General features: G+C 40.5%; 1 long non-coding RNA gene and 1 pseudogene across 1 annotated transcript; both read left to right on the top strand.

Moving 5' to 3' along the window:
- The first annotated feature begins 407 nt into the window (after positions 1–407).
- LOC107160301 lies at positions 408–1,628 on the top strand. The gene is made up of 3 exons (XR_001505843.2): positions 408–526; positions 828–1,016; positions 1,287–1,628. It is a non-coding gene; the product is annotated as an uncharacterized LOC107160301 (long non-coding RNA).
- Positions 1,629–10,992: 9,364 nt separating this feature from the next.
- Positions 10,993–12,033, top strand: LOC107145030 (annotated as a pseudogene).
- The last annotated feature ends 2,628 nt before the right edge of the window (positions 12,034–14,661 follow it).

Here is a 14,661-nt window from a genome sequence, read left to right as displayed (position 1 = left end):
GTCAGTGACATTCTGTCTTTTCCCAGGTGTATCCTCCTGAATCAGGTGTGAGTAGCACCAAAGGAGTTCCCCTGGGTGTGTATGGGGTTCTGATATTTGCGTCTTTAAAGAAATGCTCTTTTTGCTCTGCTCCCCAGCCTTCTTTTCTTTTTTTTTTTTTTCTGGGATGCTCTGGAACTCTGGGAGGAGAAAGAAGCACTCCACGTTCTCCATCAGAGAAAGACAGTGTCCTCCAAACAAGAGTGACTCACCCTGCCTGGCCGGTGGAGTGGCCCAAGGCCAGGCCATGGGACTTGGCTGGCCAGTTTCAGTCCAGTCCAGAAGGAGGCAAGCCAGTGTGGCAATGATGTGTCACCTGCTTACTGGTTTACTGGCCTTGGCTGGCCTGACCATGACTGAGCAAGGCTGTGAGGTTTTCCAGTCTGCGCCAACGTGGATGTGAGGGCAGAAGAGAGCCCGATTGCCCGAGCTGGGAGCTCTGTAGACAAATTCTACTACATGGCGGGTCCCATCCAGCCTTGCTCAGGTCAGCCCCGGCTTCTCTGGTCATCCCAGGGATGGGGACGGGGGTCCCCAGTACAACTCACCACCCATGATGGCATTGCCTGTCTCCAGTGCAGCTCCCATGTGAGCTACAGTTGTGGTCTCTGGTATGGCAGGGGCATGACTTGCACCCCACACAGCCAGTGAGTCAGATTCGGTTCGTGGGCTAGTCACTTCCTGACCTTGGTGTGTCCCCAAAACCAGAGCTCTGCTCCCGAGCCCAGTCATTAAACAGGCCCTGGCTTTATCCTAATCATTTCAGAAATATCCTCACATTTATCCAGGGGATCTGGGAAGCTGGTAAAAGCGAGGAGTGGCGACAGGCTCTGCTCCTGTCTCCTGGCCTCTTCCAAGTCCAGGAAAGCAAGCCTTGCTCATTGCTGCTTCTCTCCTGCCTGCTGACCTTGAAAAGATCGCTAGAGCAACTTCATGGACCCTAATGACAAGGGCCATTGGTAGAAGGTAACACACAGGTAAGGGAGGTGGATCACGAAAACCTTAGAAACGAATTTCTCTGCTCCAATCCCTCAGGACAACCAGTCCTCTTCTGACAAACGGTCCATTTCTCAGCCAGCAACAGAGCCTGCCGTGTCTCTTTCTCATGTTGTGATTCATGCCATTCATGGATCATTCTGATGTGTTAGCCAAGTCTTCCTTATAATGAGACCAAACCTACCTTCCTATACCTATTTTTAATCTTTTCATACATTTATTGGACATTTGCTTTTTATTCACACCCACAGACACGAACCCTCATCATACCTGAGCTGTTGCCATGTGTTATAGTCCCAGCTACTCAGGAGTCTGAGGCAGGAGGATTGCTTTAGCCCAGGAGTTCATGGCAAGTCTGGGCAACACTGCAAGACCCCATCTCAAAAAAGAAGAAGGAGAAGGAGAAAGGGGAAAAAAGAAATCATGCCTTTTTTTCCCTAAACTTTTCAAAACTTATTGCTATAAAGTTGTGCCTACAGTTTTTAAAAAACATATGTTCTGCCCTTCAATAGATGGATGAATGGATAAAAAAATGTGGCATTTATACACAATGGAGTATTACTCTGCATTAAAAAATGACAAAATCATGGAATTTTCAGGGAAATGGATGGCATTAGAGCAGATTATGCTAAGTGAAGCTAGCCAATCCCTAAAAAACAGATGCCAAATGTCTTCTTTGATATAAGGAGAGCAACTAAGAACAGAGTAGGGAGGAAGAGCATGAGAAGAAGATTAACATTAAACAGGGACGAGAGGTGGGAGGGAAAGGGAGAGAGAAGGGAAATTGCATGGAAATGGAAGGAGACCCTCATGGTTATACAAAATTGCATACAAGAGGAAGTGAGGGGAAAGGGGAAAAAACCAAACAAACAAGGGGGAGAAATGAATTACAGTAGATGGGGTAGAGAGAGAAGATGGGAGGGGAGGGGAGGGGGGATAGTAGAGGATAGTAAAGGCAGCAGAATACAACAGACACTAGTATGGCAATATGTGAAACAGTGGATGTGTAACCGATGTGATTCTGCAATCTGTATATGGGGTAAAAATGGGAGTTCATAACCCACTTGAATCAAAGTGTGAAATATGATATGTCAAGAACTATGTAATGTTTTGAACAACCAACAATAAAAATTAAAATAAATAAATAAATAAAACCATATATTCAAATACTTGTGCTTTGGTCTTCTTTCTTACTATGGGTATTATTTTTGGTTTCTTCCTTTTTTACTTCATTCACACTTTTCAAAAAATGTTTATTATTTTTCTTTTGATGAACTGGTTTGATCAACTTTACCATTAGGTTTTGTCTTTATTTTATCGATCACTGCCTTTACCTCTAGTCACTCTGGATATGCTTGCTTTAGATTTGACTTGCCATTCACTTGCTAGCTTCTTAGGTTGGAAACCTAATTCACCTAACGTCAGTCTCTCTCGTGCTGTCACCACACACACACATGAGCGTTCATTTTCCTGAGTACATCTTTGACCTCATCTCCCAGATTTTGACATGTAACTCTTTAATTATGGCCTATTTCTGAGTAGTTTATAATTTGTGTTATTCCTTCTGAAACCCAAAATTATTTAGAAAGTTTTTATAAAAAATTTCAGGTTAAACTTGGGGTTTAAATTTTTGTTATTAATTTTTAATTCTATTGCATTGTGATGAGATTTTTTTCCTACCTCTGTAACTTTATTTATTTATTTATTCAGTTAGAGATGTGTTTTGCTGTACTGGGTATTGAACCGGGGCCTTGTGCATGCTTGGTTAGCACTGAGCTACATCCCCAAACGTTTTTCTTTTATTTTGAGTCAGAATCTTGCTAAATTAGTGAGGCTGGCCTCAAACTTTCCATCCTCCTGCCTCAGCCTTCCAAGTCACTGGGATTATGGTGTGCACCACCACACCCAGCTAATTAAAAATTTTGTTAATTAGTATTATTATTTTGTGAGCCTGTGCATGCATGGCAGGGACTCTACCGCTGAGCCTTTAATCCACTTCTTCAGGTCTGTTTTGTGGTCTCCCTCTGAGAAATTTTAGGTCCTCCTTCCAGAATGTTCCAATAAATATTTTATCACTTGGGAATTGAATCAGGGCCTTGTGCATGCAAGGCAAGTATTCTACCAACTGAGCTATATTCCCAGCCCCCAACGAATATTTCATAGCAGTTACTTAATGATCCCTGTGGAGGGAGGGGAGTGTGAAGTCCTCCCAAGAAGACTTTTCAATCCTCTGGGGACTTAAGGATTGAAATGCCCTTCCCATCCCTTTCCTCCCCATCGTTGTCATCATGCATTGAGACAAGAAAGAAAGAGCCTCTCTAAGTGGTGTGCCCTCACTGTCTTTTCCGTCCATCTCCACACACCTGTGACTATCTCCACGTGCCCTGCCACACAGTTACCTATGAAGTCAACTTAGTGCCCATCAAGGTGCAGGGAGTGGTGCGCCTCCTCCCTTTGGCCATGAACACTACACTTCTCTTAATGTGTTTCAAAGCTAGTGTTGTCTTTTTCATGAACCACACCCCAAACTAAAAGTCCCTAGCCAGTATTTCCCAAGCTGTGTCCTTGTAGTACATTAATAGATAGTGCACAGAAAGTGATTGGTTTGGGAACTGCTGAATTAAACAAAGAGAACCTGGTATCTTTACTGGACACTTAGGAGAATCTATATTTTCTAGGGCATTCAGTGACTTTCAAAGAGGAGGAAAAAGCAAAGGAAGGCTTCCCAAATTAATCTGGAATGGAACCCTTCTGTGGAACACAAGGTCCATGTTCTAGAAGTAAGACCATGTGCCATACTTTCTAAGATCCTATTTTCAAAAGGATTCTGTTTCTCTTGGTCAAATTTTATTAATCTCATGCCAGGAGCGGTGGCGCACGCCTGTAATCCCAGCAGCTCAGGAGGCTGAGGCAGGAGGATCATGAGTTCAAAGGCAGCCTCAGCAAAAGCCAGGTACTAAGTAACTCAGTGAGACCCTGAGTTGCTTAATACAAAATAGGGCTGGGGATGTGGCTCAGTGGTTGAGTGCCCCTGAGTTCAATTCCCAGAACCAAAAAAAAAAAAAAAAAAATTGTTTACTCCAATTGTCAGTCAGTTCTGCAGTCCATCCTTTCAGTGTTTTGTATCCCAATTCTACAATTCAGTGCCCACGCTGCCCGCTTAGAGATGCTTACTGTTGGCCAAATCAGATCAGCCTGTCCCCTGATCCTCATTCAATGCACAGATAACTGCTTGGAAAAGGACAGGACCAAGGTCAGAGTCTTGTAATGTACGTCTGAAATAGGGAGGACACACGCATTTCATCCCATGGAATGACCTTGATTGATTGGTAGGGCTGCCTACACCAGCACTTCTCAGACTTTCTTGCAGAGATAAATCACCTGGAAATGTAATGTTACTAAAACGCAGAATCAGATTCAGTGAGTTTGGGGTGGGATCTGAGATTCTGCATTTCTCATAAGCTCCCAGGTTATGCCGATGTTGCCAATCCTACAACTCCATTGTGAGCAGCACGGTACTAGAGCACTGTGTTGAGAGGAATCTGAGGCTGCATCTGTGCTCAGCAGGAAAGAGTGCCGATTAATTGACGATACCTACTATGGGTCAAGAAATGAGCTGTGGACAGATGCCGTTATTGTTGTGCAAGTGTTTCCTTATGTTGAAAATGATGGGCTATTCAAGACAGCAGAGAAAAAGAATGAGTTCTTCACACCATAAAATGTTTTGTAAGTTGAGAATTTAATGTCAGTATGTTCTATATATTCTAAATAACATAAATTCCAAGAGGTGTCATGTCGTTATAAAGGTAAGGTTGGCTGGGCATGATGGTGCACATCTATAATTCCAGTGACTCAGGAGGCCGAGGCAGGAGGATCACAAGTTCAAAGCCAGCCTCAGCAACTTAGTGAGACCTGTCTCAAAAGAAAAAGGGCTGAGGGTGTGGCTTAGTGGTTAAGCACCCCTGAGTTCAAAAAAGAAAACAAAAAGTAAGATTGTGGGGCTGGAAGTATAGCTCAGTGGTAGAGTGTGTGCTTAGCATGTGCAAGTCCCTGGTTCAAGTCCTAGCACCAAAAGGAAAACAAACAACAACAACAAAAAGGTAAGGAGAATGTACACTATTCTCCAACTTGTGTAAAATAATCAATAATTATATACTTTGAAAATGCCAAGAAGTAATAAAACTATTGCGGATGGGAATATTCTTACACTACTGGTGGAAATGTAAACTGGTATGTGACTGTGGAGAACCGTCTGGTATTACTATTAAAACCAAAAACATTTATACCCTATAACCTAGTAATTCTCCTCCTGGTACACATATGAGAGAAACTTGTGCACACATGCACCAAGACCCGTGGACAGCAGCATTTCATGTAATAAATTAAAAATTCAAATGTCCTTCAAAGAGAAATGGAATAAATTTATGATACGTTAGTGGTAAAATACTATACAATCGTGGAAATTACAAAACTATAGCTATGTGTGGATGAATCTCAGAGACAAAATGTTAATTAAAAGAAGCAATACACAGAAGATAATTCACTTATGATTCAAGTCCATAAATTTCATATCATTTGTGGAGATATTTGCAAGGGCTAAAGCTATTTTTTTTGAGAGAGAGAGAGAGAGAGAGAGAGAGAGAGAGAATTTTATTTTATTTTATTAGTTTTCGGCAGGCACACCACCTTTGTTTTTGTATGTGGTGCTGAGGATAGAACCCAGGCCGCACGCATGCCAGGTGAGCACGCTACCGATTGAGCCCCAAGTCCCAAGCTATTTTTTTTTAAAGTGAGTAATTTACCATCATAAAAGTCAGAATCACGATATCATCTCACTCCAGTCAGCTATTATGACGACAAACAACAATAAGTATTGTCGAGGACGTGGGCATAAGGTACACTCATAAACTGCTGGTGGGACTGCAAATTGGTACAGCCAATATGGAAAGCAGTATGGAGATTCCTTGGAAAACTGGGAATGGAACCACCTTTTGACCCAGCTATCCCTCTCCTTTGTTTATACCCAAAAGACTTAAAAACAGTAGACTACGGGGACACAGCCACATCAATGTTTATAGCAGCACATTTCACAATAAACTGTGGAGCCAACCTAGATGCCCTTCAGTGAATGAATGGATAAAATAAATGTGACCTATATACACAATGGAATTTTACTCAGCAATAAAAGAGAATAAAATCATGGCATTTGCAGGTAAATGGATGGCGTTAGAGAAGATAATGCTAAGTGAAGTTAGCCAATCCCCAAAAACAAATGCTGAATGTTTTCTCTGATATAAGGAGGCTGACTCATAGTGGGGTNATAGGGCAGAGGGGAGGGAGGGAAAGGGAGGGGGCAGGGGATTAGCAAGGATTAGACATGATTATCCAAAGTACATGTATGAAGACAGGAATTGGTGTCAACATACTTTATATACAACCAGAGATATGAAAAATTGTGCTGTATACGTGTAATAAGAATTGTAATGCATTCCATTGTCATTTTTTAAATTTTTTATATTTTTTATTATTTTTTTTAAATTTATTTATTTATTTAGTTAGTTTTCGGCGGACACAACATCTTTGTTTGTATGTGGTGCTGAGGATTGAACCAGGGCCGCATGCATGCCAGGCGAGCGCGCTACCGCTTGAGCCACATCCCCAGCCCGTCATTTTTTTTTAAATCAGTAAAAAAAAAAAAAAGTCAGAATCATGAGCATCTACAGCAATGAGACGTCATGATCGGAGAGGCACACATGGGGGCATGGGGTGGGGAGCTTCTCATTTTTATTCCTTAACTTGAATCCTGGAGTTATCTTTAAAACTCTACCTGCAAGATTTTTTCTATTATTATTATTATTTTTAGTTGTAGATGGACACAATACCTATATTTTTATGTAGTGCTGAGGGTTAAACCCAGGGCCTCACACGTGCCAGGCAAGCCCTCTACCACTGAGCCACAACCCCAGCTCCGTTTTTGCATTCTCTATGAACTATATACAACATATATTATATGCAACAAAATAAACTCATGTATCTAAACGTGTGTGTTGTAGACCACGTTGGTGGGGCAGAGACGCAGGAAACTGGTAATCATGATTAACTTCATAGAGGAGGCTGGGAAGTGAGGTATCTAGATGACAAAAGCTTTCCTTTTTCTTTCTTTTTTTCATCCAAACTCTGTGTGTTGGGATGGCTTTTGGTGTTGCTCCTCTAAAGAAGTGTCCTTCCGGAAGCCTTGACTTTCCTCCTGAGGCCTGGCAGAGAACAGTAAAGCAGACAATAAACAAAGGTCCCATTTGTACATAGCCAATGACAGAGATGATTGAAGCACATCCTGGGGATTTCACATCCATAGAGGAGGAACGGGGGGCTCTGGGCCAGGTGCTTTTTCACAAGTTTCCTCTTCTCTCCTGGAGACGGATGAAGGAGATCCTCTGCAGGAAACATGTTTCTTATGCGAAAGTTGTCACCATTGGAAAGGAAAAAGTTTACATTCCATTTTTTTTTTTTTTGTACCAGGGATTGAACCCAGGGGTACTCCATCACTGAGCCACACTCCAGCCCTGTTTTGAATTTTATTTAGAGACAGGGCCTCACTGAGTTGCTTAGTGCCTCGCCATTGCTGAGGCTGGCTTTGAACTCCTGATCCTCCTGCCTCAGTCTCTTCAGGAGCTGGGATTATAGGTGTGCGCCACCACGCCCGGCAACCATTTTTTTTTTTTAGCTCAATTTGATTGTGTGCGTGTGTGCGTGCGTGTGTGTGTGCGTGTGTGTGTGTGTGTGTGTGTGTGAGTGTGTTTACTGCAATTGAACCTAAGGCCTCACACATGTTAAGCATGTGCTCTACCACTGAGCTACACTCCCAGTTCTGCAGTTTGAAGATTTTTACCAATTCTTTCTATTAGAAGTAGTTAATTAGTTGTATGGAAGGGCGCATGCCTATAATCCCTGCTACTCTGGAGGTTGAGGCAGGAGGCCAGGCTGGGCAATTTAGTGAGACTATTCCAAAATAAAACTTTAAAAAAATGGTGTGGGGGGGCTGAAATATAAATACTGCAAGATATCATTTTCATTCAGGGAGATTCACGTTATTTAGATTTTTGTCTAAAATCTTCACACTTGACATTCCAGGATGCACATTTTTCTAGACCATTCTCCTCTTGGTTTCTTCAATTAAGTGAAAAACTACATGTTCCTCCTTCCTCATGTATTTTTGCTCACATATAGGATATTTCTTCTTTTCTTTTTCTTTTTTCTTTTCTTTTCTTCTTCTTCTTTCTCTTTCATTACTGGGAATTGAACCCAGGGGCACTTTACCACTGAATTACATCCTCACTCAGCCCTTTTTATTATTATTATTTTTTTTAGAGACAGGGTCTCACTAAGTTGCTGAGGCTGCCCTGGAACTATCCTCCTGTCTTAGCCTCCTGGGTCGCTGGGATTCCAGGTGTGTGACACTACCCAACTCACTAGTGTATTTCTTGAGTTGTTTTCATTTTGTTCTTTTTCTTTTCTTTTGTACTGAGGATTGAGTCCAAGAGCACTTTACTACTGAGCGACATCCCCAGTCTTTTTTCTTTTTCTTAATTTTTAATTTTGAGTCAGGGTCTCCCTAAGTTGCTGAGGGCCTCCTCACTGAATTGCAGAGGCTGACCTGCAACTTGTGATTCTCCTGCCTCAGCCTCCAGAGTATCTGGGATTACAGGCTGCAGCACTGTGCCTGGCAATTTTTTTCCTTGTGTGAAATGTTTTCTGTTGTGTTTTTTTTATTTAAACTTGGGACCACCAAGTTATAAAGATATTTTTACCTGACAGTTGTACCGCAGGTGGACTGTCAAGTTGAGAAGAGCAAACTGATATTTGTTCTCAAAGTTAAAATAATCCTTGGTAAAACCACTTAATTTATTTGGTTGTTTGCTTATTTTAGGACTAGTCCTTGACTACTATTTGATGCCTTCACCATTCTGGGAGACCTGTTTCACCAGTAGGGCTGTTACTCTCCACAACTAACAGTAAGTGCTTTTATAATGGAATAAATGGTCTTTTACATAAAAGGCCAGGGTTGGAGATATAGCTCAGTGGCAGATTGCTTGCCTAGCATGCACCAAGGGCCCAGGTTCAATCTCCAATATAGAAAGAAAGAAAGAAAGAAAGAAAGAAAGAAAGAAAGAAAGAAAGAAAGAAAGAAAGAAAGAAAGAAAGGAAGAAAGGAAGAAAGAAAGAAAGAGAAGTTATTTTTTAAAATGTTACACTTGTTCCAGAAATTAAAATTAGCATCATTCTGTTGGTACGCAGACCCTCAGAATACACTACACACACATAAAGCTGACATTCACAGGCAGCTGAGTCCCCTCCACCTGGGTGCTGAGATTTGGGTGTGGTTTGTGTCCCCACCCTGTGTTGGAAGCTTGGTTTCAGTGTGCTGATGGTAAGAGGTGGGCAAGTGGGAGGTCTTTAGGTCTTGCTTGAGGCACTGTCCTTGGGACACATTATGGTAATTTTCATAGGACCCCAAGCTAGTTCTCCCAAGAGAGTTATAAAAGAACAATCCTGGGCCACTTGGTTTCCTGTCTCACTATATGATCTCTTGCTGTCTCAGGTGATACCATCTCTCTTGAGGCCTTCACCAGAGCTGAGCAGATGCTGGTGCCAATCCCTTGAATTTCCAGAACCGTGATCTAAATAAACCTCTTTATTTCTTTTCTTTCTTCTTCTTCTTCTTTTTTTTTTTTTGGTGGGGGGGAGAGGAAACTGAGGCAGAAGAGTCACAAGTTCAGCCCCTGTTCTTTTGTATTTTGAGATAGGATCTCCTTAGCTTAGGGCCTCTGATAAATTGCTGAGGGGGGCGTCTCAAACTTGCAATCCTTCTTCCTCAGTCTCCCAAGTCTCTGGGATTACAGGTGTGGCCCACCACATCCAGCTAACCCTTTTCTTTACAAAGTATCTGGCCTCCGGTATCTCATTTTAGTAATATAAATAGACTAATGGATAGGGAAGGATTCCAATTCCCCTGTTCCCTTGAAGTTTTATATGACCATGTGACTTATTTTGTCTAACAATATAAACAGAGGTGGCATGTGTCATATCGGGTAAGAAGCTATAAACTGTCAGTGCATGTTATCCATCTTCCTTCCCCACTGTGGTGCCAACTGATGTGTGAAGCTCCTGTCAGTCTGTATAAATAAATTTACATAGTTTGGAGCTACTTAGATTTTGGAGCTGTTTGGTATTCAAGCATTACCACCTACACCAACTAAAGTGCAGTCATTGTTTTTCCAAGCACACAAATTCATGAGGGCTTGAGTTCCAAGTCAATTTTACCTTTGATGACCATCCACATTGTTTGTTTGTTTTTTGGTACCACAGATTGAACCCAGGGGCACTTAACCACTGAGTCATATCCCCACCCCTTTATTTTGAGACAGGTTCTCATTGAGTTGCTTAGGGCCTCACTAAATTTCTGAGGCTGGCTTTGAACTTGCCATCCTCTTGCCTCAGCCTCCAAAGCAACTGGGATTACAGGTATGTGCCACTGTGCCCAGCTTGGTTTTTGGTTTATTGAGGTGAGGTCTCACTGTGTTGCCCAGGCTGGTCTCAAGTGATCCTCCCACCTCAGCCTCCCTAGTAATACGCCAGCACACCTGGTTCATACCTGCTTTTAAAGCTATTCGAAGAAAAGGTAATTAACCATGAGTGATCATGAAAGATCTTTTAGGCATCCAAAGGATGAAATTCAGATTAAAGTAAAATTCAGAGGGTTTGAATTTGAGCAGGGGGAAAAGGCCCTGGGCCATGGCTGGCACATTCCATCAGGAAATTGATACTTTATCAACATGGAGATTAATCATTTGTATTTGGGAGCAGCAGAACTACCTGCCAAGAGTTTTATAAACGAGTAACATAAATTCCTGTTCCATTGCTCTCATGCCCCTTTTCACCTTCAAACGTGTCCTACCTATGGCATTCAGGAAGCAAGTGAAAAGCTTCGTGAAAAATTACTCAGATGCTGAAATAAAAGTCAGGGAAGCAAGTTCTCATGATTCTTGGGGTCCCTCTAGTCCTCTGATGTTGAATACCAGTGATTTGACTTTCAACACAATTTCTCTCTCGGGGATTATGAATATGCTATGGCAGAGACTCCGTGACCATGGGAAGAACTGGTGCCATGTGTATAAATCCCTTACCCTAGCAGATTATCTCATCAAGAATGGATCAGAGAAAGTTATTCATCATTGCAGAGAGGGGTTCTGTAATCTTCAAATATTAAAAGACTTTCAACACATAGATGAAGCTGGAAAAGATCAAGGTTATCATATCTGGGAAAACTCTAAGCAAGTCATAACATTGCTAATGGATGAACAGATAGATGCTGTATAAAGAGGGAAGTGGCATGGCAGACTAGAGTATGTACCTCCTACTCCATGACATTTCCTAAAGGATTACCTGGTACAGGTAATTCACCAACAGCATGTTCATCTGTCCTACAACAATAATTCCAGTACCAGCTTTTTAAGGTGGCAAGACTACGTAGAAAAAAAAAAAAAGCAGGATTAAAATAAGAGCAGCATCAAGACATGCAGTTAGTTAGCTGCTGGCACTGTGTTGTCCCAGGAGATTCTACTACTCAAGTTACCTGCTTGGAAATCAACAGAAGACTCGATACTATTTTATGATGAGGATCCAAAGCCACTTTTGCCAACAGTACCTCCTTCCATTATTTCTTCAACTACTTGGTTGTCAGAAGGACAAGAAGAAGTTTCCAATCTCTGGGATGCAGATGCTATACCAACTCCCTCAGGGGAAAAAAAAATCTCTGCAGACAAATTTCCAACTATCTCTGAGGGAACATCTTCCTTTTCTACTTTATTCATGTCACCTCCTGATTCGGGCCCTCCAGAGAATTCGGTTCATTGCTTACCCCCAACCTTGACTGGATCTTCTTTCTGGTCTTTGTTCCACCAGCCATCACCTTCGGCCTCCCTTAAACATAAAGATTGACAGCCAAGGTTCCTCGCCATTTTGCTCCCAGTGGTCCATTGTTTTCTGATGAAGAGGAAAATGAACAACCTCAATCTACTGGAAATGCTTCCAGATAACTCCGATTCTGCTAAAAACAAGGCAAGTCATATTTTCAGCAGTAATTGGATAGAGTGTTCCACCAAAATGTAGACCACTTTTCTAGTTTTCAGCCAACCAAAGGCTTGCCTAGGGAACTTGAAGCAAACAAGTCCATTAAAATGCTTCTAGCTGAGGTAAAAAGTACAGTAGACCACACCAGATCTGAGCATGGAGTCATCAGTAGCCATCCCGTGACCATGAATGGGAGTGGTCTGCAAACCAACAAATCTTTGTAGAACCCTTAGTCTTCTGAGGGAAGTTCATGTCAAATCTAATAATCTCAACTGAAATTTTGATAGAACTTGATGGTTCCACATCTCAAAGACTTACCGTAGCATTTTCTAGATTCCCATTACCATGGGCAAAAAGTAATTGAAGGATATGGAAAATAGGTCCCAAGGAAACTTCCTTCCACCCCAGCCCCCAAACTCCTTTCATGACCTGGCCCTGCCCACCAAAAGGGCCCATTGAAAGTAATTAACTCCTCCCATGACCTGGCTCTGCTAGGGCCCAATAAAATCCAGACCCTGTGGTGGCCCACTGCCATTTTCCCCCTAAAGGTGTGCTCCTCTGGTGCTGAATAAAGCGTTGCTGGTCCATGGGGTCAGCCTCCATTTTTCTTTTTCTTTTTGAATTCTCTTTCATGTACTTTCATTTGGGTAAATTAGGTGAACAGATGAGAATAAAGACGTCTTTAAAATTACTAACTCACAAGTTTTTCTAGGTGGTCAGACAATAGAATGTTAATTTCTATAAAATATCTAGAATGTAATATCATTGCTTCTAGGATTTTTTCTTTAACAGGAAAGAGATGGCTAGTACTGTTAACTACACTTGCTGATATCCTTTATTATTACAGTTAAAAATAAGTAAGTTAGATTTAACATAAGTGGGATTAATCATAAATGTGCTTGTTAGAGACATCTGATTAATTTACAAAGTTAAAGTGCTAACTGCTAAATATATATAAATAAGTACTCTTGACTTCTTGAATTCCATAGGGTAATATACTTAAACATTATGTGTTTTTTCATAAATTGTTAAATGGAAAATGGTTTAAGATTGCTTTGTCTGCGTCTTCACTAAAAACAAGCTTACTAAGATTAAAGTTCTAACAGGTATAATTTTATGTACAAAGAGTCCAAAAGTTTTAGCTGTGTTTCAGTTAAAGTTCTGTAAATGATATAAAAGTATTTCATCTTATTAAAGTGGAATAATAAGAAGGTTCTAGGATAGAAATATATTTTGGTATGGAAAGTCAAAGGAAAAAAAATGTTCTGGGTGAGAAACTCTTTGTGTGGTAAAGTTGTAGAATGCCTAACCAAGTTACAAAAGGGTTTGTGAAAGGTAAATTTCAAAAGTGTGTGTAACTAAATTGGTCATGTATATAATTAGCATAATCAGTTAAAGCTATTCAAGGCTTTTCCCTAAGGTCAAATATTAATGCACTGGTATAAACTAAGTTTAATATGTTAGAGCAATTGGCCTTAAAGGAATTTAGGGTTTATACAACTCTGGGGTTAAACAACAACTGTTATTTTAGAGTATTACGCTACATTACAGCGTCTAAATTTTTCTTTAAAAGCTAAACTTGGTTAATACAAAAACATCAATGTAATTGTGGTGCTATTACCATCTTCTTTGTATATTAAATGTGTTCAGATCTTCCAGGTAAACAAGTCTTTTAAGTAGGTGGTTTATAAGAGCATTTTATCAAGCTGGTGTTCTCCAAACTAAAGTTGTCTATAATGGTAATTTTAGACTTCTAAAATTAACAAATTTTATTTGTGATTTATTTATATCATTTAATGTTCTGTAACTGGACCTGTTATCAATAAGATATATGTAAAATTTTATGTTACTTTTTACACTGAGGTAGAAATTTAAATGTATTTTTAAAAGATAATGAGAGTCTGATCTGTTTAAAGGTCATTATTGTGAAACATAAAAACATTTTGCCACTTTCCCACAAAAGGAATTAAAAAGCTCTCTTAGCTTTTGTTTGATTAATGTTTCAGATGTAAGACTATATTGTGTTAGCTAACATTCATATAGACTCAGGAAACAATGTATATAAACTTTATACAATGGCATTTAAGAAAGAGGCAAAGATCAGCTTCAGAAATAAAATACTTTACTTTAGATTTGCCAAGAGCCCTACCTCACCTGAGTTAAGACTCTGCCTCTTGCCTTACTCCATATTAAGATAATTTAAAAGTAGGCTAGATTTAATCTCATTTGAAGTTATGTTTAAAGGATAAATTTTTTGTTATAAAGATTACTGTGATCTCAAATAAATAAAATAAAGGTCCATCAACAACTAAAAAATATTAAAAGAAGAAGAAGGAGGAGGAGGAGGAGGAGAAAAAAGGGCTGGGGTTGTGGCTCAATGGTAGTACACTTGGCTTAGCATGCGTGAGGCTCAGGTTTCGATTCTCAGCACCACATACAAATAAATAAAATAAAGGTCCATCAACAACTAAAAAATATTTAAAAAAAAGATTGCTG

This window comes from Marmota marmota, unplaced genomic scaffold (genome assembly GCF_001458135.2).
Source record: "Marmota marmota marmota unplaced genomic scaffold, marMar, whole genome shotgun sequence".
In the NCBI taxonomy this organism is placed as follows: Eukaryota; Metazoa; Chordata; class Mammalia; order Rodentia; family Sciuridae; genus Marmota; species Marmota marmota.
Note: the sequence above shows the minus strand (reverse complement) of the source record. Positions and strands in the feature narration are given on the sequence as shown.